Here is a 26,092-nt window from a genome sequence, read left to right on the forward strand (position 1 = left end):
AATGATGGTCTTAAATGATGAATAGAAAGAATAGTGACTTTCTTCGTCTTAACTCGTCGTCCCTTTTCAAATTGAGTCATTTATCGCCTCCGTTTGAGATGAGATCTCAATTTTTAAAAGCACGAGTTTGGCTTGGACATGCTTTTTGGTACGGGCCGTGGATAAGAAGTCAGCAGCAGCAACCGTCCCCTTGAGTTAGTCAGAGCTTGCTTTCCGAGGCAGACCTAAGCAACTGCTCTTCAGCCGAATAATTTTTTGCTAATTTTGTTTCCTGCTTTCTACTGCTAAAGTGAGGAAAGACTTGAGGGAAAAATCTAAAGGAAAAAAGGGAAAATACAGTATCTGTCTCTTAGAAATTGTCTTCAATAACAGTGAGGGATAGAATGTGAGAAAGATCAAAGAAAATGCAGACCAGACCATTGAAGATGAAATGTCTAAATTGCAGAGAATTATAAACCTTTCCCTAGAAGAGGTCAGCACTAAGTCGCCACGAGGCAGTGTGCCCCGGATTCTGGGGAGTCTTCGGAATTACGGATCTTCACTCCTGGGATTCCGTGACTGTTTTTTCTTTTCCCTGGATTGATTATGCATCGTGGCCATGCTTGATGACGAGATCAGGATAACAGCAGCAGAGGGAGTGGCGGCGGCAGTTAACATTTACTGGGTGGTTATTGCCCTTTGGTTAACTCGTTAAATCTTCACGGTGATGCTGTAAGGTAGTGTACGGGCTGAACGTCGGTGTCCCCCCCCAGAATTCACGTGTTGAAAACTTATCATCCAGTGTGGTTGTATTTGGAGAGAGGGTCTCTAAGGAAGAAACTAAGGTTAAATGAGGTCATAAAAGTGAGACCCTGACCCAGAAGGATTGGTGTCCTCATAAGAAGAGACACCAGAGGGCCCTCCCTCCCCATGTGCACGCAAAGAAAAAGCCATGTGAGCACACAGCAAGATGGCGGCCATCGAAAGCCAGGAGGAGAACCCTCATCGTAAACCACACTTGCTGGCACCTGGATCTTGGACTTCTGTCCCTCAGAACTGTTGTATAAGTCGTTTATGCCCAGTCTGCAGCATCTTGTTATAGCAGCCGAGCAGACGAAGACAGATAGATACTGTCGTTCCCGTATCAACAGTGAAGAAACAGTCATGGAAAGGAGAAATGACTTGCCTTCTTGATCGGTTGGTTTTTCCTTCATTTCCAGTAGCGTTGCTGTATACGTTTAATGAAATGCCCAGTTCGTAACGGTTCCTGACAATCATAGCTTTATTGTAAACCTACCGAGCTAGGACTCCTTCTCCACGTTTGACTTTTTTCACTTTGAGGTCTCTTTGCTTTCGTGTTAATATTTGAAACCCTTGTGTCATCAGCACAGGTCGGGTTGTGATGTGGTAACAAATGTCCCCAGTCTCCGAGGTCTAAAAAGGCAAAGTTCCCCTCTGGCCCGCAGTAGATGCCCATCACAGGTCTGAGGGGCCTCGGCTCACTGTCATCTCACAGGGACGCTGGCCAGTAGTGACTCCCTGCTCAAGGGCTCCCACTGTCGTCACAGCAGTGGGCAGAGACCACAGCGACTTGCTCACTGGCTCTTAACACATCTGCCCTGAAGTGGCACATGGCTCCGGGCACAGATGGCAGGTGCTGGACTGCCTCCTGTGGCCAATGTGGGGGCCTTTGTGCAAAAGCAGAAAAGACAGGAAGACACCCCCCCCCACAGGCGTAGGGCTGGGACAGGAGAAGGGGCCCTTTCCTTTAGATGGGGCAGCCCCCCAGGGTGTGTGGCTGCGGTGGGGAGCAGGCGCTGGGTTTCACCCCGTTGGTCCCAGGGCCTAGGCGCTGCACGGCCAGGCATGGCGGCCCTGGTTCCGAGCACATTCTGGTTCCTTCGGCAGCACCAGGATGCACCAGGAGGGGAAGCAGCAGGACTGGCTTTTAGTGCCCTCAGCCAGCTTTAGGGAGCCGGGGCCCTCCCAGATCCTGGCCTTCGGTTGCGTCTTGGCTGAGATGGGATCTGGTTTTGCCTTTTTTAAGCCTTCATGAGTATTTTCACGAGAAGTTGGGGCTGCTGGCGAGACTGCATTCCAGACTGTTCTTGAAGTAGGAGCCACATCTTCTTGTTGATTTTTCCAGAACCTGGGGGAAGAACTTATTCCTTTCTTTGATATCCTGAATTGCTGAGTGCTGCTTCTGACTACAGCAGGATGGAAACCTCAAATGGAGACAGTGCGTAAACACACTGGTCCTTCTGCTCTGTTCTGCTTTCTTTATTTGGGTTCCAGTATTACCCTCATTTTGTCCCCGTGTTCAAGTTATATTTGAATGACTTAGTGCTTCTCGACCAGCTGTGGCTGGAGGCCAGCCTTGAGCCTCGACCCTCTCCCCGGATGTCCCATGCAGCACCGGGGTTTTAAGAATGCGGGAGACTAGAAATGGCTATGGCTGCCCGCCACGTCTTCCCAGCACCTGCTGACTCCTCGGACACCGTCATGCTCCTCTTTCCCCATTTTAGGGATTGTTTTCTTCTGAAATCACATGGCAACATGTCCAAGCTATGTTGTTTTCAAGGGTCCGGAGTGTTCATTGCAGCCTCAGCAGTGTAGACCTGGGAGGAACAGGAGCATGCATCATTATCTGGAGAGGGTTCCCTCAGAGCAGGAAGTGATGGCAGGGTTCTGCAGGAAGGAACTGAAATTAAGCGGTTTATTACCTCTTACCTCGTTTTCTCAAATTCCCAAAAGACTCGCATCTTTTCAGGATTTTTCTCTTTCTCCCTCCTGGCTATTATGCTATTACAGTGAGAAGTGTCAGTTACCCTGTTCTCGATGCCCCAAGGGGAGTTCTCAAAGTGGCTGTGACTGAAAACTGAGAGGCGGCCTCTGTTCCTTGCTTCTCTTCCGTGGTCAGCGTTGCGACTGCGGGGCCCCGTGGCTTCTGTGGGAGCAGGAGGGAGAGTTGGGGCTGCGGGCTGGGAGCACCTGCCGCTTAGCTCAGAGCTGGCAGCGTGCAGTCTGGCCCCAGAGCAGGTCCCTCTCCCCGCACAGAATGAGCACAATTTAATTAGCTCTCATCAGCTAAGAACATGGTTATGTAGATGCAATTATGGGTCAACCTGAGGGCATTCTCAGTGTATTTTTAGATTTTATTTTCTAAAAAGAAGCTGGTGTGTTTCAGGTTGCTGTCGATGCAGACTGCGAAGGGCCTTGACATTCTTAAGTGTCCATTTTATTCCTCTGATCATTGCCTCCTCTCTCGCTCCTTCAGAACAGCCACGGGGGCCAGCATCACTCGGGCCTCATCCACCCTGGGCTGTCTTTTTGTTCATTTACCTCTTCATTCATTCATTCATTCATTCATTCTCTGAGTCAACAAATGAATCTCTGATTAGCCCCCTCGGGCACTAGTGTGCTGGGGCCAGAGGAAGATAGGATGTGGTCCTTATCTTGACAACCTGCCTTTCAAATATTCATCCATCCCTTGGGATTTGTACGGCTCGTGTCCTCTGTGCCAGGACACAGCAGTGCTCAAGACAAAGTCCCTGCCCCCTGTCACCCTAAAGATAAACTCGTGAACAGGCAGCTCTGTGACATGCCAGGTGTTGAAAAGTGCTGAGCAGAAAAGCAGAGGGAGAGGTGAGAGGAGGGAAAGTCAGGGCAGGGCTGCCTGATAGGGTGATGTTCCAGGCAGAGGGAACAGCAGGTGCAAAGGCTGCAGGATGGAAGCAGGCCTGAACAGGGAGGCTGTGTGGCTGAGCAGAGTGAACCCAAGGAAAGAGAGAGTTGGAGGCTAGATCTTTGGGGCCTTAAGGCCACCATAAGCCTTGAGCTTTTCCTCCCAGTGAGATGAGCAGGCTGTTGGACAGCTCTCATGGAAGGCTGGCCTTCTCTGGCCTGTGTTTTAAGAGTATTCTTCATGGTGCCATGTGCAGGACTGCCAAGGATGGCTGTGCAGGTTGTGCACTGCACAGCCACAGAGCACACCCTTCAGACTTAACTCCTGTATGAATGGCCATCAACTGCCTGAATGAGGCTGGCTCTGCATGAGAAGCAGACTGGAGAGGGTGAGGACAGAAGCAGGGGACCAGACTGGATGCAGGTGAGTGACCTGGAGGAAAAGATGATGGTCGCTGGACCAGAATGGAGCAGTGGGGCTGGTGAGCAGTGGTCAGATTCCACATGCCTTCTGCACGTAGGGCCCACAGGGTTTGCTGACAGGTCAGATATGGGGTAGGAGAGAGACACCGAAGATGACCCAGGGGTTTTGCCCTGAGCGACCAGAAGAGTAGATGTTGAGGTTTGACACAAGCTAGTCTGGGAGTTGAGTAAATGTCGGTTTTAGGGGAAAAACCCAGTTGCCTCTCTTGACATCTCTGCTCCCTGTCCCCCACATGCTCCTCTGAAATGCTCACGGGTCACTTCAAAGTGTGGACTTCTGATTAGGGGAATTCAGAAGCTAATTCATAGTCCCCAAGGTGTACAGGAAAGTTAATTTCTGCAGTGTTTATCAGACTCTTTAAGTTGGAGGTTTTTAAAAATGAATTTTATATAAAACATTTCAAACATACCCAAATGAGGGAGACTGACACAATGAACACCCGTACATCCATCACCTAGATTGACAAGATTTTGCATACTTGTGTCATCCAGCTCTCTTTTTCCCTTTGCTCACTGTAAGCAAATTCCAGATGCTACGTCACTTCACTCTTACACACTTCAGCACGCATGACTTTGCAAAGGAACATTTTCCTATATAACCACAACGCTCTCATACTTGGCAAAATTGACATTAACTCGTTGGTATCATCTAATACCCAAACATAATAAAATTTTCCTAATAATCTCAAAAATAACATTTTCCCATTGCTTTCTTTGGAACAGGATCCACACAAGTCCACACGTGATGGTTGGGATTCTGCCTCCTGAGTCTTTTTTAATCCGTGGAGCCCTCGCTGCCCACCGTGTTATTCTGGAAGCCAGGTCACGCCACCACTGGCCTGTCCTACCGTCCAGATTTAGCTGTTGCTTCCTTCTCGTGTCATTTGGCCTGTTCCTCTCTCTTCTGTACCTCCTGTGAATGAAAGTTAGCTCTCGAACGGGTGCTGTCCAATAGAAACGTAACGTGAGTCACATCCGTAATGTTACTTTAGCCACATTAAAAAAAAGTAAAAAGAAATAGGTGAAACTCATTTTCATAATATATTTGATGTTGCCCAATATAGCTGAAATAATATCATTTCAACATGTAATCCCTATAGAAACTATTAGTGAGCTACTTTACATTCTTTTTATCCCACTAAGCTTTGAAGTCCAGGGTGGATCTTGCGCTGGCAGCTCTTCTCTTGGTTGTTCACCTGCTCAGCCGCCATGTGTGTCTGGTGTGCATGGGGCAGCCCAACTCAAGTGGCTTCTCCAGATTCTGGCGCACCTTTCCCTCGGAGGCGGTGCTGTGTGCGTCCTACTGTGTCGCATCGGGAGGTCCTCGGGCGTGGGCCCGCTTTTGGTGATCAGTGGGTGCAGGTGGTGACAACAGATCCGTCCATTGTAAACTTGTCCGTCGAGAAAGAAATGGAGCTCCCACTTTCTGAGATGGGGAAGACTGGGAAAATCAGGGAGTCGGGAGTTGAGTTTCGCACACGTGACATCTGAAATTCCTATCAGACTGCCAAGGGGAGAAGTAAAAGACGTGGTTGAATATGAGTCTGGAATTCGAGAGCGGGATCTGGGCTGGGGATACAAATTTGGGAGTTGCCAATGTATTGATGGCACGAGACTAGATCAGGTCACCAAGGGAACAAGGGCAGTGTTGAGAGGTCACAAAGGTGAGGAACGAGGAGGGCAGGCTGAGGGCTGTCCCAGATGCCCACTGAGGAAAGTACTTAAAGAAGGAAGGGATCACCTGTGTCAGGTAAGACCCGTGGGCCAGAGACGGTTGGGGCTGAGAGGTGGCCATTGGATTCGGAAGTCTCCTTCATGAGAGCTGGTTCAGTGGCATAGTGGGAGCGTACACTGGATTGGAGTGGGTTCCAGAGAGAAGGGGACTCCCCAAAAGGTTAAACATAGAGTACCGTATGATCCAGCAATTCCGCTTATGGGCCTATACCCAAAAGAACTGAAATCAGGATCCAGAACAGATATTTGTACACCCGTATTCACAGCAGTGTTATTGCCAATAGCCGAAAGGTGGAAACAACCCAAGTGCCCATAGACAGATGAATGGATAAAGAAAATGTGGAATATCCACACAATGGAATATTATTCAGCCTTTAAAAAGGAGGAAATCCTGTCACATGCCACAACATGAATAAATCTTGAAGATATTATGCTAAGTGAAATAAGCCAAGAAGACAAATACCATATGATCCCACTCACATGAGCTCCCTAGAGTAGACAGAATCAGAGGCAGAACGTAGAATGGCGGTTGCCAGGAGAAGGGAAGAATGGAGAGGTAGTGTTTAATGGGGACAGAGTTTCAGTTTGGGAAGATGAAAAAGTTCCGGAGATGGACCGTTGGTGATGGCTGCACAACAACGTGAATGTACTTAATGCCACGACTGTACACCTAAAAATGGTTAAAATGGTACGTTTTATGTTATGCATATTTTACCACAAAATCAATGGTGGGGGGAGAGAGGGAAATTGAGGTAAGGTTGGCTAATGAGGCAAGTGGGTAATAGGAGATATGTGCCAGAGAGGAGGGAGGGATGGGAATGTGGGGACCAGAAAGAAGTTTAAAAAAGAGAAAATGGGGCAGTCATTCTGTGAATGAGTTTAGCTGTATAGAAAAAATGTTATAAAGTTGGGGGCCAGCCTGGTGATTCAGCGGTTAAGTGCGCACATTCTGCTTCGGTGGCCCGGCGTTCGCCAGTTCGGATCCCAGGTGCAGACATGGCACCACTTGTCAAGCCATGCTGTGGTAAGCATCCCACATATAAAGTAGAGGAAGATGGGCACAGATGGTAGCTCAGGGCCAGTCTTCCTCAGCAAAAAGAGGAGGATTGGCGGCAGATGTTAGCTCAGGGCTAATCTTTCTCAAAAAAAAAAAAAGTTATAAAGTTAAGGAGAGGAAGCGTTTGCTTTTGGCTGCTTCTCCACAGTGACCTTGGAGACAGCAAAACATCCAGTGCACTCTTGATACAGTGTAACTTTGAGGCCAGGCCAGAACAGGCCATACCAAACAGATTATATACAACGGATACCATTGGGGTGATGGAAATGTTCTAAAATTAGATGGTGCTGATGGCTGCTCCGCTCTGTAAATTTACTAAACATCCTTGACTTGAATTGTACGCTGAAAGCAGATGAATTTCATAGAGTAATTACACCTCGGTAAAGCTGTTAAAACACACAGAGACACACAAATGTTCGTGCTTCCCTGTAGTCCCTGCTTGTCCCTTATACGGAGGTGCCCTGTCCGCTGTCCCATTTCACAGGGAAGGAGGAGCGTGGTCACAGGAGTGAGCTGCGCCTCTGTATCTGCACCGTCTGTTCGATCCCTTCGCGGTTTTAGAACTGGAATGCGTTCTAATCTGGACGTGGTGACCTCATCAGCGGTGACTCCCTAAGTGGCCCAGTGAGTCTCCTCTCTAGTTCTGCATCCCCTGGATTAAGACTTCCCTGAAGTTGGGGGCCATCAAAGCAACTCCCCCAACGATAGGCTTGCTCCACTGCCAGCCCCATTTGCTGGTCGTTGGAATGGGCAGCCCTCAAGGAGATTTGGAGGATGAGTCCTGGCTTCTCCACGCCCCACCTGTCCCTCGGACAGGCTCAGTGCTCCCATTTCCGCCCGGCCACAGCATCTGCCCGAGAAGCAGCAGCTGGCTCAGCAGATCAGAGCTCAGCACCACAGGCCTGCCGGCCGGAGGGCTCAAGCTTTCCTGAGACACTGTCTGTCTGCAAATAGCTCTGAGTCCGGCTTTTTGTTTTGGAGCCATTCATCGCCTCATCCTTTTTTCCATTCTGTCACTCGGCCCGTGGATGCAAGAGGGTGTGCCGACCCGGTGGTGTTTATTAGTGGGGAGGCATTCAGGCCACTTGGTGACTGGATGGAGAGCAGCTGTTCCCACCAGGGGTCTGAGTCTATAAAAGGTACATGTGAAAGAGCATCACTGAGCTGTCTGCTCAGATCAAACAGGGTCAGTTGCTAAATGCTCTCCTGGATTAATGGCGTTAAATCGAATGATCATAATAATGTAGAGCTGGAAGGGGTTTAAGAGATTTTTTATCTCTATTCCATTTCCTTTATTTGAAAAACGAGGCTCGGAGGGCCCCATGACTTGCCCAAGGTTATGCAACGAATTCATGTCGGGGCTCTGTCTTGCGCCCACGTCTCCTGATCGCTTGCAGGGGCAGGGCTGAGTTCATTACCTCAGGCCCGATGCCCCCTTCTTATTATTTAAATGCTTCAGTGAGGAAGTTCTTACAATTCCGTGGTTCTTTAGCTTCCACAAGGCCTGTCTGTTCAGTGAGCAGATAATTCACACATTCGTAATAAAAGCAACCTGACATTTTTAGGGAATTGATGAATGACTGTGACTCATGATGGAAGGAAAATCTGAATCTAGAAGGAAGTTAGTTTAGATCAAACTGTGTTGGCCCGAATAGTGGATTGAGTTGTTATCCACATGATTTCAACGTTTCCTAGGTATTTAGTTGGTTTTCAGTGTTTTTTAAATGTCAAGTGTGTCTGGCACATAAGCATTTTTAAATGTTAGTTATTATTTTATAGTGTGAGTCACTGAATTGAAGAGTAGCACGTGGTGGCTTTGAGATGCTTCCCCCCCCCCCCCCCCCCGTCTCGGAGGGCTGCTCTGCGGGGGGGCGGGGGGGCTCCAAGCTGCAGACAAGACTGGGGTAGGGCTTGGGCATCTTGTGCACAGATCGATTTAGGAACTACTATTCCAGGGCATAGCAATCAAAAATAATTTTTTGAAATCACAATTGCATAGCAAGAGGTTACATTGGTTTTAGTTTGTTTTTCCTCTGAGAAGACTCTCCAGGCCACCTCAGCATCACTCCCATTTTAATGGAGAAGATTTTTGTGTTTGAAAGGAAGACGAATGTTCACGGTTTTTCTAGGAAACTGAATTCCTGGTGGCAACATAGATGATTCTAGAATCTTACATTGTTGAGTGCTAAAGGACATTCCTGCTAATTCCTGTGTTAGCTACAAATCCGCCACCTTCGAATGAGAAAGCACATGGCGCAAGTTGGCTGTATCTACCACATCGCTGGAAGCTGGTATGCTCCCCTGTGTTGTGATTGCTTATGTCTGGTGCATCTTCTTAACTCTGTGATATGATTTAACCAAAAACAGTTCTGTGTATTTGCTGCAGAAAAAAACACAGCAGGTCAGTGTTGATAGAAATCCAATCATGTGAACAAAAGAAAAAATATCCAAAGGTATCTTTGTATCTTTTTATATCGAAAAATCTCCAAACCTTCGATTGAAATAATAAAAGACAAAAGAAGAGAAAGACTACTTTTTCTCATTAGATTGTGGGAAAAGACTGTCATTCCACAAAGAGGGTAGACATCTCTTTCTGGTCTCTTCTTATTTTCTGAAATGTAAGTTATTGGTTCTCAGTCTGAGACTTATTCCTGCAATAAACGATTGGGTTTTTTTATTGAGGTTGTTGATATTTTCTTTCATTTCAGTTTTGACCTCGACTCCCTGGATCTGCAATTTGTGTGTCTGGGTTGGCGAAGTGGTGGGAAAGGGAGACCTACCTGGTAGGAATTACATATGAAGCCTTTTAAATGAAAAAAAAAAAAGGTTGATTTTTGGTGGCAATTTGTATTATGTATTAAAAAACTAAATAAATCCAAATCGAAACAAAAATTGCCCAAGCAAATCAGTGCTACCTATATAACTCCTTTTTGGTTATTTGAATTTTAGGCTTCTTTCTTATGCGATTAAGGGTTAGAGTAAGAAAAATTAAAGAAAAGGTAATAGCTAGTCCACTGGGCAGGGATGAGGCCTGGATTTCAAGATGGTTGAATAGATCTACTCAAGTTGCATTTGTGCCCCTTCTTGGCCAAGTTGAAGTATATGGTTTATTATATCTATTAAAATACCTTCTGGGGTCAATAAATCAACTAATCTGTATCGAGCATCTATATATGCAAGACTTTGGCTAGATTTTGAAAGCAGTGGTTCCTGGCTGTGGGCCTTGGACTCTCAAGGCCATGGTGCCCTGTGCTCCTGTACGCACACCAAGCATTCTCTGGGACAGAGCAGCAGATTTCAGATCCATCTGACACGTGTGGTTACTTATTCATACATTATACATGCACTCCCACAATAAAAATTAATTCCTTGTACAGTACAAATAAAAATAGAAGCTTAAAAAAGGAGGAAAAACATGAGTAGAAGAGCATGCATTTCACTTTGAAGAAGTAAGCCCAAAGAATAAAAATAAATATGCCTTGCGTCTGTACATACTTGTACTTTATTTATTTATTTTTTTTTTGCTGAGGAAGCCTCGCCCTGAGCTAACATCCATGTCAATCTTCCTCTATTTTTTAGTATGTGAGCCACCAGCACAGCATGACCACTAACAGAGTGGTATAGGTCCATGTCCAGGAACCAAACCCAGGCCGCTGATGTGGAGCACACTGAAGTTAACCACTAGGCCACCAGGCCTGACCCCATACTTGTACTTTTTAAGCATTTCTAGATGCTGTTGTGATTAATAAGACAGGCCAAGGAGATCCAACATATGCAAAATTGGAGTCTCCAACGAAGGAAACCACAATAAATGGAACACAATGGATATAGTTGAGATCCTCAGTTGAATCTGCAGATGTGGAACCCGTGGATACAGAGGGCTGACTGTATTCACGGTACTACGCCATTTTATACATATCAGGGACTTGAGCGTCCTCGGACTTTGGCATCCAAGGGGGTTCCTGGAACCAATGCCCCGAGGATACCAAGGGAGGACTGTGTATCGAAACATAAATTAATAAAACATTCCAGAAAGAAAAGAAGATTTAAATCTCCACTGTGCCCCAGAAAACATAGTCATCAGTCAATCCTGAGACATAGTCTAGTAAAGTGTCTAGACAGCCATAATAAAGATTTCCTTGGGAAGTTAAAGCAAAAAAGATCAAGTCACTTCTAAGGGGGAAAATGTTCTCGCCAGCCTCGGACGTCTCCATGGCAACATTCAAAGTCAAAGACAGTTGGAGCAATGCCAACAGAGCTGAGGAAAGGAAATGTGACCAAGAACCGCATACCCCAAACTGTCATTCGAACGTGAAGGAGAAAAAGAGTTCTATTTGTTTATATATGCATAGAATTTCTCTGAAAGGATATGTAAGGTAATGAAATTCCATCTTAAAAATGCGAGAATTCAGAAGCGTCACTCCCGTAAGCCCGCCTTGAATAAACTGTTGCGGACAGTGTCTTCCGTGTAGCGTTGCTCCGTGGAATCGCCTGCAGATCGTCTAGAAATCCCTGTGCCCCGGCCGCGCCCCACGGGAATTAAATCAGGAGCCCTGGTGTTGAACCAAGAGATAAGTGAAAAACTACACCAGAGGACTAGTAGTGAGCTTTGCACCCAGTGAACTGTAGGACTGAGATTAAGACAAGCATGGAAGAGCTGTAGCCAACGGAAGCACGGGAAAACTATTACAGACAATGCCAGAACTCAGGCAGGCGGCGGGGCATAAAGTAGGGGGCAAAAGTCAGTAGCCTCCATATATTTGTGCAATAACCAATTAGAAGATAGATGGAAGGAAAGGCCCCATTTCTAATAGCTGCAAAGTGATACATAAAATACCAGGGAAAGAGGTTAACACGAGTACAGTTTATAGGAAGGAATCTTTAAAACACTGCTTAGAGACACCGAAGATTTCAACAGCGAGAAAAACGTATCATGTTCTTGGAGAAGACAACTTAACGTTGTAAAAACACGAAGCCTCCCCACTAGGTTAATCTACACAATGCAAGGCCCAGTACAAATAGCAAAAGGATTTCTTTTGGTACTAGAGCACCTGATTCGAAAATTTATATGGAAAAATTAACAAGCAATAGTAACCAGGAAATTCCAAAAAAAGTAATATTAATAAGGGCGGGATTAGCCTTAAGATAGTAAACACATTGTAAATCTGTATGAATAAAACAGTATGGTACTACCACATCTCAGGAGCAGACAGATCTATAGTACAAAATAAAAAATCCAGAAATACATCCAAATAAAAAAAAAGGAAGTTTTATGTATGGGAAACCATTTCAAACCAGTGGCAGAGCATTTCAAACCAATGGGAAAAGATAAAGTATTAAATAATAGTGTGGGGACAGATGGCAAACCCTATGGAATAAAATCAAGTCAGTTAATGCTTGACAACTTACATCAAAATAAATGACAAGAAAATCAAAAGTTTAAATATAAAAAAAAGAAACCATCCAATTACAAGAAGAAATAATGAGAGGATTTTTAAAAATAATATTGGGAAGCCTTTCCAAGTAAGACACAAAACTGAGAAGTTAAAAAAGAAAAGATCTTTACATTTCTCTTACATAAACATGGACGTATTCATTATGGCAAAAGCCAGCATTACAAAGGTCAAAAGACAGTCAGCCAACAGAGAAAATATTTGCAGCTTGTATCACAAAGGCCAATTCTCCTGGTATAAAAAGAACTCTAAGAAGACATTAAAACCAACAATGTAAGAGAAGAATAGGCAAGAGAAAGCAAGGCCACTCCCAAGAGAGACCACCCCCCCATCTTCCTCCAAGCCAGACTCCAGCTCCTGGCTGTAGGGTTGGACGCTCCCCACTGCACCCCAGCCCAGGCACTGCCCTGGCATCCTGGTATCAAGGGGAGTCAGTCTTCTTTAGGAAAACAGACCCAGCAGCCCCTCTGGAGCAATGCCTCCATAGAATTAGGGCCGTGCATTGCCGCCCTGTGAGCACTGAGGAGCAGGTCTGCTGATTTTGCTCACTGAGCTCTGGGCAAGCTCCGGTCATTCACAAGTCAGTCCAGTAGGTCCTCCAGACGGTAAGACAGTGCACTAGACCTGGGAAGGAGCAAGAAGCCCAGGGCACCTGCTGCCATTCGACCGTGAACTCCAGTGGGGGAGCCTGGCCGGGATCAAGCTCTGAGTCGAGCATCAGGGCAGTGAAGGGAGACTGGCCGTGACAGAGCAGCTCGTTGCTGCGGTGACTGCGTGAGCAATGTCTGTTCCAAGTGTTGAGGATGCAGGAGACGCCTGCCTGCGTGATGGGGAGGGCCTATGCAGCGGAGCGGGCTGGAGCTGCATCTGGAAGAGTCCTGCGGCCTGGACAAGCCAGCTCGGGCTTGCACGGCCTGGATGGAGCACCCTCGTGATCCAGAAAAGCACGAAGTCCTCGAAGAAAGTCGTGGGTGGGAGTAGGTGGAGGGTGGGGGTGGGGAGCCGAGGAAGAGGGATGCATTCAGGTTCCGGAAACCCTCAAACCTCCATCACTTCTGAGGCCCGAGGGCTGGCTCCAAGCATCCCCATGGATCACAGTGCTCTGGTTAACCTTTGCCTCTCCCACGAGTGGCAGGGCATGGGGCGGCTGCCTGCGGGGGCATTTGTACAGGCACTCTCAGGGAACCTAGGCACGATTGTGCAAACCTCTCCTGCAGAGAGGAGAAAGACCTACAGAACCCCCCCAACAAGAGCATCAGAAGGAGAACGGATGCTGGACCCTCCCTCCCACAACACTTCTTATGGAAACGTGACAGCTGAGCCAGCCTTGCTTGGAAGGCAGGCGGTCCCTGGGCCCGAGGACCTGCTTGGCCCTCTCCCCCGGCTTCCTGGGCTGGGCTGCAGGGGGGCCTTGCTGCAGCTGGGGCCTCATCAGGGCTGTGAACCAAAAGCGAAGTATATGGGGCCGTCTGCAGGGGCCTTGGGGGCCCTGGACAGAAGCCGCTCCAGTGGCCAGGTTGTCCTTGGGCCCCCATGATTCTCCTGTCTGATGGAGGGTTGACTTTCCCTGGCTGCTGCTAGTTCTGGGGGACACAACGGGCCGACTCATCATGGAGATGGGACCTCACGTGAGCCTGCCCAGACGTCTCCACCCCTCCACTCCTCAGAGGACAGGTTCCCTGGCACTCCCAGGCAGCAAAAGCGTTTGTTCCCCAAAGCCCTGAGGCTGGCTGGGCTGCCCTCCCCAGCATTCCCTCTCTCCTGCGAGACCTGAGTTCGATGTGGGACATGGCTGGCGCTCAGTCTTTCTTACCCCTCTGTCTTGATCTCAGCCCCTGATCCACCTGCCGTCCCTGCCCAGGGCATGTTGCTTTATGGGCATCTCTATTCTCATCCGGGGGACTGTCTTTGTCCTCACTGTTGATCCTCTTGGGCAGAAGCAGAAGAGTGATGAAGATACCTCGACCCTGTGATGGAATTTTAAAGTGAAGCTATTGTCATTATGGAGCCGTCTAAGTTCACGAGTCCATTCCAGGAGGAAGGTGGTGTCCCAGGTGCGGCACACGGAGGTGAGCACAAATTCAGTGTGTCTGCGTGGGGACAGCTCCAGAAAGAAAGAGGGCCACATTTTTCTGTTTTCTGGGGCCACCATCTGCAGTTGTGTGCCCCAGCTGCATGGCAAAGGCCCTTCTGACCCAAGTACCTAAAAGTTCCCAGAATAGGTGTCGCCAAGATTCTCAGGCAAAATGTAAAACTTGGCCAAAGGCTGTGTATGCCCAAGGTGACATATGACAGTGTGTATGTATCAATGTCCTGAGGCTGCCATAACAAATTACCACAAACTGGGTGGCATGAAACAACATAAATTTATTCTCTCACTGTTCCGGAAGCCGGAAGTCCAAAATCAAGATGTCAGCAGGGTTGGTTCCTCCTGGAGTCTCTGAGGAAGCATCTGTTCCTTTCCTCTCTCCAGCAGCTGGTGGTGGCCCAAAACCTTTGGCGTTTCTTGGCTTGTAGACACGTGCCTCCCATCTCTGCCTCCATCCTCCCACAGCGTTCTCCCCGTGTGTCTGTGTCTCTGTCTCTGTGTCCACATTTCTCTCTTCTTATTAGAACCCCAGTCATTGGATGAGGGCCCACCCTAATCCACTATGACCTCATCTTAGCTTGATTGCATCTGTAAAGAGCCCATTTCCAAATAAGGTCGTATTCACAGGTTCTGGGTGGACATGAATTTTCGGAGGACAATACTCAACCCAGTAGTGTTCTTAAGGGTCACATGTATAATTTTGTCCTTCAGGCTTAAAATGTGTGGTGTGCGCCATGTGCCCTTAGACAAGATAAGGAAAGCCATTTTTTTCAGGTCCAACTACTAAAGGTATTTTTTTTTTCCTTTCTCTCGAGACTTGAAGATGTGTAACGATATGCCGTAAACTGACCTGAAATACCTGTTTGTTCTGCAGCAAAATCCATTAATAATACCTTATAACTAGGACAGTTTGCTGCCCATCCTCAATCCGGCTATTTATAGTGAAACCTATTTTCTCTGAATCTAAGTGCATTGGTTAGCGTTAACAACTGGAACTGGCTTAACTAAAATGACTAGCATTTGGGGCTTTTCAAAATAACTGATAAAGATTGTGGCTGTTGTGTGGGACAAGGAGGGAAAGAGGAGTACAGCCTGACATCCAGGCTTCCAAGGACGATGCTTGCGGGAGGTTGGTGCAGTGTCATGGTACCATTTATCGAGACTGGGGAGCCAGTGGGTCGGCAGGGTGGAGTGGGGAACAGAGAAGAATTAAGTTCCATTCTGGAAGTGTTGTGTCTGAGCTGGCTGAGGAGTGCCCAGACGGAAAGGTCTAGTAAGCATCCAGATATGTTGGCCTGGACCAGAGGGGAGAGAGGGGAGTCATCCGTGTTCAAGGATGGTCCAAGCCATGTGGGTCCATGAGATCTCCTAAGGAGATGGGGAGAGCAGGGTGCTGAGGGTGGAGCGCCGGGGGCCTCGGATGGACGAAGAAGGTGAGCAGAAGATTTACCCGGTGCACATCAGGAGCGTGGAGCAGAGGAGAGTCACCCAGACCAGGGCGGAAAAGGGCAGTGTCTCACGCCGCGGAAAGACCCAGAGGGATACAAGTGAAAGAATGTCGCTGGAGCCTTGCAGCCAGGAGGTCCCTGGGGGCCTCAGCCTGAGCAGCTTCAGGGAAGTCGTGAGGTGGAAGGAGCACCACGGTGCACAGGAACTGCAGTGGGCCAGATGGAGACCGAGGGGCCCAAGATCGGGGGTTGGGTTTGTGGCAGAGACCCGTGGCTTTCCCTCCAGCGTGCCTCCCTTCGCACCTGTGCCTGCTGTCGGGCCTGCCCGAGGCTCGAGCTGATGGCTGCCTGTCCGTTCTCCATTCCGCTGCTGATTTCCAGGTCCGGGTACAGTGTTCGCTGCAAGTGGTCCTCACCAAGCTCTGAAAGCACCTTGGTCCTCACCTTGGTTTGCTGCTTTGAACAGCATCTCCCATGGCATCCGTAGACCCACCATCCCAGCCAGGATCACTTCAAGGCAAGAAGGCTGTTCCAGGAGCTAAAAGCCTTGTTAAAAACCCTGCCTGGAGTTAACTGAGAACTTGTTACATCCCGGGCCTTCTACTTTCATCTTCCCAACGGTGCTATGAAGTAGGTGTGGTCAGGGGGAAAAGCACAGAGAGACTGGGAGGCCACAGGCTGGAAAGTGGTGGAGCCGGCGTTGGACACCATGCACACCGGACGCCAGGCTCGGGCGTCCCTCCACTAGTGGACGCTCTTGTAGGAGCAGGCGTGCCGAGGGCAGGGGTCCGGGGATGAGGCAGTGTGTTCAGGCGCGTGAAAACCACCTTTGGAAGAAACTAGTTGTAGTCCATATAAGGGCAAAAGCTCCAAGGAGGCAGGGCTTTATTCTACATAAAAAGGAACTTTCTGGAAAGTAATGCTGCTCAAAAATTTAATGGGCTTGGTTTTGAAGGTGTGAGGGTCTGGTCTCTGGAAGTGCCTTTTCACTGTCTTCTCTGAACTTTTCTGTCTGAATTTTAAAATTTTGAGCAAATGTCATTTTTAAAATAATCATTCTAAATGTCCTTTTCCTACCCAATGCCTGCATAGTATTCTATCTTATATTTACCACAAGTTACTTAAGCTCCTATTTCCTCTGCTAAAAGTGATGTGGGGAAGAACATCCGTGCTTAATCCTCTTTGCAGGCATCTCTGGTTGTCTCGGGAAATGTCGCTAGGTTCAAAGGATATGAGCATTTGTGAAGACTTTTGGAGCATACTGATTTTCATGCCGCCTTAATTTAGTTTCCCATTACACGGCAGAATTTCATGACAGCCAAGAATTTCCATTCATAAAATTGAGTGTAGAGTTTTCTCTGGAAGCTAATAAATGACTTCAGGCTCGTCATTGGCCCGTTGCACTGTGCCGACTCTGAAAGATTTTCAAGTTTCTCACATATCTTAAAGATTACTTACAATTTTAATTATTCACGAAGCATTTAAATAAGCTCTTTATTGTCTTAATTAATGGGGCATTTTTTTATTATGGAATAAACTACTTATGGTTTTTGAAGTTAACAAAACTAAAATCTAAGGGTTTCATATAAATGGTAAGGCAAAATACAATAGTAATTCAGCTTGGAAAAAAAAGAAAGAAATGCTAATTTTCTTATTTACGGCAGTGAATTGTTCTCCTGATGTTTTTATATTTTAAAATAATTTTAATTTAAGAGCCTGAAAAATTTTGGACAAAGTGTGTATAAATGAGGTAGTCTGTAATCTGCAAAACATAGGGAGCTTGACTTTTCTCACGGGTCTTTATTAGAGAGCTGGGGTTGGAATCCATTCTTCACATGAGAATGGGTGGGTTCCCAGAGGCAGCTACAAGCCAAAATATCTTCCTTTGATGCCTTATTTATCATCAGCACAATATTTAAAATTGGGGATTTATTCTGAGTAACTCGTGTCATGCCATCAAGCTGCCAAAAGGTACTACAAAAATAAAACAAATATATGCTCTTTACCAGGTTGATTAGTGTTAAAACTGGACGCTACATCAAAACGATGTTGTGTGCTTTGAGGCGATTATTAGACATCCTCGAGCCTGGCTGAGTCGGCTCGGGGAGCAGACAGAAGCCCCTGCAGCACACATGGAGGGGCATTCTCTATTGCAGGAGGAGCTCAAACTGCAGGCCGCACAAACATCCCTTGGGGAAGGTTCTTCCTTGCCGCTGGATTCGCAGGACCACCTCTGACAGTCCCTGGATGGTAAATGCTAGGAGTTTCCATGGCACCTTCCATCCTGCTCCAGTGACCCCTCCCCCCGAGTATCTTTGGTTCCAAAGGCCCAGGAGCCCGCAGCCTTCCCCGTGGAGGTGCCCCAGGTCCCGGCCGCACCCCCGGCCAGCCACACGACTTGGGGAGATTATTTTTGCCTTTTGTGCCTCAATGTCCTGGCTTGAAAAATGGCTCTAATTCATGGCTTTGTTGTAGGAATTAAATAAGACAATCCAGGTAGGCGGCAAGCTCTGGAGTGGGGCTCCGTTCCCCTAAATGGAGCACATCGGTTGTCCGTAAATGGGACACGGACAAATGCAGTGAAGCAGTGAGAGCTATGCGTAGCCATTATTACTGTTTCTGGATTTCTTTTAAAGTTATTAGGTGGTCCCTACTGATCGGTATTCTACTCTTCTTGCCCCTCTTCTGGGGCACTGGGATTTTTATCTCTTCCTGAAGGTAGGGGAGCCCTTGAGGGGTGGGAGAGGCTGGGGAGGGGAGGGATGGGCTGGGGGGGCCAAGGGGCACAAGCAAGCCCTGGATCGTGCAGCCGAGGCCACACCGAGGGAAGAGAAGATGTCTTCTTGACATCAAACTTGGAGCACGTTTTCATTCATTCATCCAACAGGATCTGTTGTGTGGTGTCCACGGTACCCATTTAGGACACCGAAATGAAAGGACCTAAGCAGATGCTGAGTGGAAGCCGTGTTCCTGACACGGACTGGCCAGTGCCCCCACTCGGCTTCCTGACACCGCCTCCCCGGTTCCCCGTCTCCCCGGCCTCTGTTCCCGCTCTTTGCTCCATACATGATGCTTTTTGCTCTCGGTCTTTTTCCTTTGTCGTGTTACAGGCCGTTCTCTGTGCACTTGCAGCCACACGCATGGCTTTAACTCCCCACAACTTCTCCATGTCCTGCCCTGACTCCTCCTTTGAACGCTGCCTGCTGACTTGATGTCCCCTGACCCCCCAACACTGAGCATCTTCATCTCTCAACCAGCCCGGGCCCCTCCTGTGTCTCATGTCCCAGCTCCTCAGAGCTGCCTGAGCCAGAACCATCCCTAATTTCCTCCCACAGCTTGCCTGAGGCCGGTCACCTCACCTCATACACCTCACGCACACCTCCATAGCCTCCTATTCTGTCTGCTTCCCAGACTGACCCCACCTCAAATCTGTCTTCATCTTGGTGTCCCAGGGATCCCAGGAAACCCAAACCTCATGCCACGATTCCCTCTTTATCATCCTTAATGATTCTCGGTAGCTTCCAGGATAAATTTAAAACTTTTATGATTGCACCAGAAGCCTCTTAGCACCAACCTCCCCCCACCATCTCCTGTCTCGCTCCCATGGCATCTTGCACTCCAACCATCACTTTCCATCCTTCCAGACTCAGTTTCCCCTTCCTCCAGGAAGCCCTCCATAACTTCCCCGGGCTGAGTAGGACCATATTATCCATGCAGCGTTTATCCTGAAGTTTGGCTTGCAACAATTTTTTTTTTGTTGAATAAATGAAGAAATTACCAACAAAGGTAATTATTGTTGAGGAATGGAAATGTTTATTATATTAACTGTAATGCATGTTTATTGTAGAAAATAATAAGGAAAATTCAGGCAATAATAGAAAGTAAAAACTATGCCCCATACTGTGACCAAGCATAAGACCTGCTAACATTTAGTTTTATTCCCCTCCATTCTTTAATCTAGGGACGTTTGGGAACATAGTCTCAATTGTATATTTGGAAATACTGCATTTTTTTAATTCTCTTTTTAAGGAAAGAAAGAAGCACGACATTTGTATCAAATGGTCTGAAGAACAGTTGTTTTTTTTTAAAGATTGGCACCTGAGCTAACATCTGTTGCCAATCTTTTTTTCTTTTCTTTTCTTCTTCTTCTCCCCAAAGCCCGCCAGTACGTAGTTGTATACTCTAGTTGTAAGTCCTTCTGGCTCTATTATGTGGGACGCCGCCTCAGCATGGCCTGATGAGCAGTGCCATGTCCGCACCCTGGATCCAAACCTGCAAAACCCTGGGCCGCCGAACCGGAGTTCACAGACTTAACCATTCAGCCATCGGGCCACTCGGCTGTCGGGCCGGCCCCTGAAGACCATTTTAATGGCCACAGGATATAGCATTGAGGCTGTCTCTGGTTTCCTATTGTTGGGTTGTTGTTTATAGGTTTTTGTCTTTATTTGTTTACAGTTATGAATAACATTGCAGTGAATAGCTTTGAGTAAATAATTTCTTATGCTTCAAATTATTTCCTTAAATTAGAATATTAGAAGTGCACATATCAATTTAAAAAGTATAAACGTGTGAGGACCCTGATGCTTGTTGCCAAACTGCTTTCCTGAAACGTTGTATCAGCTTACGCCCGCCTCTGTGTTGTCTGACAGTGGTTTTCCCACCACAGGATTAAGTACTGTCATTGTTCTTAGCCTTTCTAAATTTGATAGCTAAAAACTAGTAGCTCTTCGATGCTTAGTTTTTTGAAGTTCTTTTTCTAATTGTCAAAACACGTCTTGGAGCGTCAGTATTTCTTTTTTTGGTGATTTGTAGATTACTTATTAACCCATTTCATAGCTGTTGCAAATATTTTTTCTCAGTTGAGATTAAAGAGTTGAACATCTTCCTCATTGCCTAAAAGAAATTTGCCGAACCAGGTACTCGAGAACTAAAATAGATTCTCCACGGGGCTTTATCTTATAAGATGTGGAAGCCATCACCGTATGTGGAGTAGATGACTGGGAGCTGAAAGCTGGATTTCATTAGGACCAAAATGATGACTCCACCTTGAGTGAAAGCATAAACACACTCCTCTCTTTAAAAATAACATGGTCTCGTTAAACACGGACTGGCTGTTCCATCCCACTGTTTCCTAGGAAACAGTCGCTGATGAACAGAAGCCCACCAGGTCTTCTTAATTCCCGCCCATGTGTTCGATGTGTGCACCGGACACAAAGCATCGCACATCACTGCCTCGAGAGCCAGCTTGAGTCAACTTCTGGCAGAAAATCAGGAGAGTCTGGACAGATCTGAGTATTAGACAGCAAATCATTTAACGAAAACCAGCTGGGAGGAGTAGGTTTTCCTGTGTCCTTGGACATCTGACAAATGGCGGTAGATGGTTATAATTGTAAAAGAGAAAAAGTAACGCATTCTCTCGGGATGATTTGTAAATTGGGTTTTTCACAGAGAGGAAAAAGTCTGCAATGTCCCCAGTAACGCTATTTGCTGCCATTTTAACACAGCTGGCTGGGCGGAGAGTGGTATTGTTTGAAATGGAGGTCACTCTGTTCTGGGAAGTCTTCCCCCTGACACCTCGGCATGTCTGCTTGGCCGTATGGCCTGGACAGGTCACTCGTTAAGACTGGAATGATGAGGTCTCCTGCTGGGAGCTGTGACCAGGCCAGATCATGTTTGGGGGCCCCTTCCAGCTGTGGTTTTAAGAAAGGAGGGAAAAGCATTTGTCCGATGGAGGCCGGGCATGGGGTAGGCTAGAGTCAGGACGACAGAGAGTCCAGCACAGCTGACCTGTGGGTCTAAATCCTACGTCAACTTGAGTGTATTACTCAACCACAAGCCTCAGTTTACACAGTGGTGCCATGGGAATAATAATACCGACCTTGCAAGGCTGTCGAGGCTTAAGTGAGATAAAACACATGAGCTCCAACAGCGCGTCTGCACAGTCAGAATCAGTGAATGTCTGGGAGGGCTCTGGGACAACGTTCATGCGATCCCGCAGCCTGGGCTCAGGGCTGGCTCCACTGCACGCTAGGTGCGGGACCTTGGCCAGTGGCTTCCCCTGTCTGTGCCTCAGTTTCCTTGTCCTCACTCAGAAACTGTGATCTTTCCTGTTGATAGGGCTGTTGGGAGAAATAAACAAAATGAAGCATGTCAGGTATTCAGAAGCCGTCTGGCACACAGCGTCAGCTCTTGTCTTTGTCATTCACCTCACGTGGAAATGTTTCTCTTGAGAGTCCAGCAGAGATGGTGAGCACAGCACACGGTGGGGGTGCTCCTCATGGCTGTGGGGGGCGCCCAAGTCCTCACCTTTGAAGGGTCCGCTCCAACCCTCTTGTTTTATCTGAAGGGACCTACAGCATCTTCAGACAGAGGGACAGCCAGTCTGTTACATCCAAAAAGGAGCTAGGGATGAACTTAGGGAACCCCTTCCGGTCAGGTGGTGGTTGTTGCTGCAACACCAGTCCTTCCCTTTTCCAGTGATGAGCAGTGAACTTGCATCAGCTTGCATGTCAGCTGTGGACCCGTGTGGCAACCTGCACTGCACAGGTATCCTGCCAGCGGTCGTGGGTGGTTCTAAGCTGCCTCAGAGGTGCCACTCTGAGAGCCAGAGGCTTTTCAAGTCAGTTAAGGCTCTCAATCTCAACCTATGCAAACAAATCCAGGCACAGCCCACGGTCCCACAAAAGCTAATTTGTTCATCACACGTCAGAAACCCAGGGCGGCACGGGATAGATTCTCTCTGGCTGGCTCACAGGTGCTGTTGGACACTTCAGTCAGACACTTTCCAAGCAGAGGTGAACCATTACAATGACAAAATTTGTTTTGAGTCTTTTGTGTTCTAGCAACGGCTAAAGAGAAATGCGATAGGAAGAGGTGGGTGGGGCAGGGCAGGAGTGGGGCAGAGGCCGAGGGCGAGGGCTCAGGGGCTTCTCTGAGCTGTGCACCAGCTCCTTGCTCGTGTCCCCCTTGAGAGAAGCTGGCCAGGGGCTGGGGCCCACCACAGCTCCTTAGTCTAGTGTCCTGGCTTAACATGTGTGCGTGCATGCGTGTGTGCATGCGTGCGTGTGCGTGTTTTCCTTTTAAAATATCTTAGACGACCTCTCTAAGTAAATAAATTACATTTAAGTGACGTAACCGACCGGTCCGGCAGCATATTTCTTAATGTTTTTTTTACTCTTCACTAGGTCAAGAGTTTCTTTTCCTCATTTTGATTTCTACATCTCTCACTAAATGATACGAATGATATTGCAGTAAGCCCTCATAGTTTCTAGAATTCTATGGAAGCACACAGGACGCCGTCTTAGTCTCAGGACCTGTGGTCACTCATGGACCCTTTTTACAGAGGGAGGGTCACAGCCTTGATTTCTGGTTTTGTTAGTGACTTTTTAAATACAGTCGACCATGTAAAGCTTCTTACAAAGGAGATGGAAAACGTGGTTCTTACACAAGAGAGTTAGACTTTTCTATTTGATGAGAATTTAATATTTGAAAAATTAAAAATTGAGTATAAAGATTAAAAAATTCTTAGGTATCCTTCATGACCGTATCACTTGTCCAAAATGGAAAGCAGAGGATTTCCTGCAAAGAACACAGATTTTATCTCGCCCTTAACACAATATTGACCTAAGTTTAAGTTTGTTTTAAATTCAGTTTATTATTCTGGTTATTCTAAGAGAATGACTACCTTGTCATATATTGAAATGAGATCTTACACATATCTAAAAATGGATGATGTGTATTTTAAAATATTTCCCTTAGCTTGAAGCTGTGAACAAAATCTCTCCATGAGATTCTTGTACTTTCAAGTATTGCTGTAGATAAGCCCCAAAATACTGGCTTTCAGCGTCTTTAATAAATGGGTGCAATTCTTCAGTTTTTCATAGAGCGCGATGAAATTCTTTACGATGCGGTGGAAGTGTTCAGACCTTTTGGCTCAAGAGTAGACCTATCGATGCATGTGTATTCCGTCTAGGAGACATACATGAGGGATCTTGTTTCTGTATTAAATAAAACTCGGACATAGATTAGCTTGTTAATGAAGTTCTTCAGCCGAGGGTTGGGCCCTCTTCTGTTAGAAACACTGTTAAATTTTTATACATCGTTTTAGTGAGAAAAAGAAACGTGGGGATTCACTCTCAAAGGTTCGAAGTCACCACCAGGGGGCGTAACAGACTATCACGTCGCCGGTCTGTGAGATGAAAGGGAAAGCAGAGTGCTGGGGCCACATGTCGAGCAGCTTGTAGACCCCTAGACGCGTTTGGACTGTACCCCACTCTCAAAGGGAGGCCTTTCAAAGGTTTCATAAAGAGGGCTTACCTTCCCCCCCCACCCCCTCGTACTCACATCTCATTTCCTCGGAAGACACAGAGCTGTGTTTTCTGTCTGCATTCCCCACCTGGCATGGTGTGGGGTTACTTCTATTTAATGTCATGGCCCTGATCACAATTACAACTAATTACTTATTTGTGCAATTACTTAACATCAGTCTTCCCTCTGGACAGTCCGACTGCCCCCTTGGTTATTGTTCTATCAGCAGTTGGCTGGTATCTGACACGTGCTAGGCCCTCAATCCATGTTTGTTGATTGAATGAATGACTGAATTAATGAGATCGCACTGGTAGCAGAATGGGAGGAGACGGTTTGGGATAATTCTGAGGACACGCACTGCGCCCTGATATAAGGCAGTGGCGATGGGAGGCATGAAGTATATTAAGAGAGGAAGAGGACTTGATGAACTCAAGTGGGAAGTGGGGGAGAAGGTTGTCTGAGTGCCCACAGCTGGGCGTGTGCGGGCGTTGACTGATATCAAGGCTCTGTGCTGCGCACCTGCAAGGATTGTCTCATTCAGTCTACACAACAACTCTGTAAGGTTGTTACTGTTATTGCCTCTCCTTTACAAATGAGCGAACTGGGGCACAGAGACGTTAAATAAAGCCTTAGGAGGCGCTGGTTGGCAGTGCCCCCACGGGAGAGGAGATGCGGGAGAAAGCCTCCAGGGGGCAACAGGGGTTCCATTTCAGATTTGTCCAGTTTGAGATGCCTTTGGGAGATCCAGGTAGAGATGTCCAGCTGGTGGGTGGGCTGAAGCTTGGAGAAGTCGGGATTAGAAATGTAGATCTGGTGCTCAGGGACAGCGGGGCATGGTCAAAGTGGTGGACCCAATAGAGCCCAGGGAGCAAGAGGCATTATGGGAGAGAGCGCTGAGACCACCCAGGAATCCTATGATACCCCCCATGAGTGTGAGGCGAGGATGTAAGCGCAGTTGTGTATTCTCTTCCCTTATTTTCTGTGGCTTTCAGAAGTAGGTATAATATAATCAGTAAAATGCAAAACTTACTATTTATTATTTGCAAGAGGGTTGGATAGTATCATTTAAATGAGATGCACAAAAGCATGAATTTGCATGAGTATTATTTTCTCTTTCAAAGCATAAAAAAAACCCTGTTGTCAATGATCAATCATGTGACTTTTTAAAGCAAAACTTAAGGAAAACGAAGAACTGTAGTTGACATCTTGACAGACTCAGAAGGATTCTTAACCTTTGGTCCACAAATCCCCCAAGGGCCTTGGTTAGATTTCAAGAGATCCCTGAAACTAGATAGGAAAAAAGAGAAGCATTACCTCCAATTATGAATGTAGGCCAAAAACTTCAGTACTGTTAGAAGTATGTGACTTTGTCACCAATAGAAATCCCAGCTATTTTCGGGTCACCTTATAGTGGCTGCAGACAGCTGGGGACAATGCACATCACTATGTCGATATTAGGGAGATGTCAGCTCCTGCCCTTTGATGCATCGTAAGGAAGCCAGACACGGGCTGGTTATTAAGCTGTTGCCGCTCGGCTCGGAGTCCTCCCTTGGGGCTCTGCACACCTCATCTCCCCTCGGCTCTGCTGACGGGCGCTAGAGGGAGCCCCTGGGGCCGGAAGAAGGAGACAGAACCCGCTGCTCCCTGTGGGCTTCCTGTTTCTGCGAGCATCACCCAGCAACTGCTCCTCACCCCGGCAGCCGCAGCTGGTTCCGTTTCTGGTGTTTTCACGCTCTCTCTCAGAAACCACCGTCGTGGAGCCCTGTCAGAGATTCTGAAGCCCCCTGCTCAGAGGTCTCACCCCCCGCCAGAGCCTTTGGGGTGCAATAACCCAGCCCTTTGCTCCCCCAGCCCTCGC

The 26,092-nt window shown here is 47.3% G+C and overlaps 1 protein-coding gene across 31 annotated transcripts in view; it reads left to right on the forward strand.

Moving 5' to 3' along the window:
* LRRFIP1 (LRR binding FLII interacting protein 1) overlaps positions 1-26,092 on the forward strand; it is a 138,299-nt gene that overhangs the window by 18,152 nt on the left and 94,055 nt on the right. The gene's annotated exons all lie outside the window — the stretch shown is intronic.

Source organism: Equus przewalskii, chromosome 5 (assembly GCF_037783145.1).
Source record: "Equus przewalskii isolate Varuska chromosome 5, EquPr2, whole genome shotgun sequence".
NCBI lineage: Eukaryota > Metazoa > Chordata > Mammalia > Perissodactyla > Equidae > Equus > Equus przewalskii.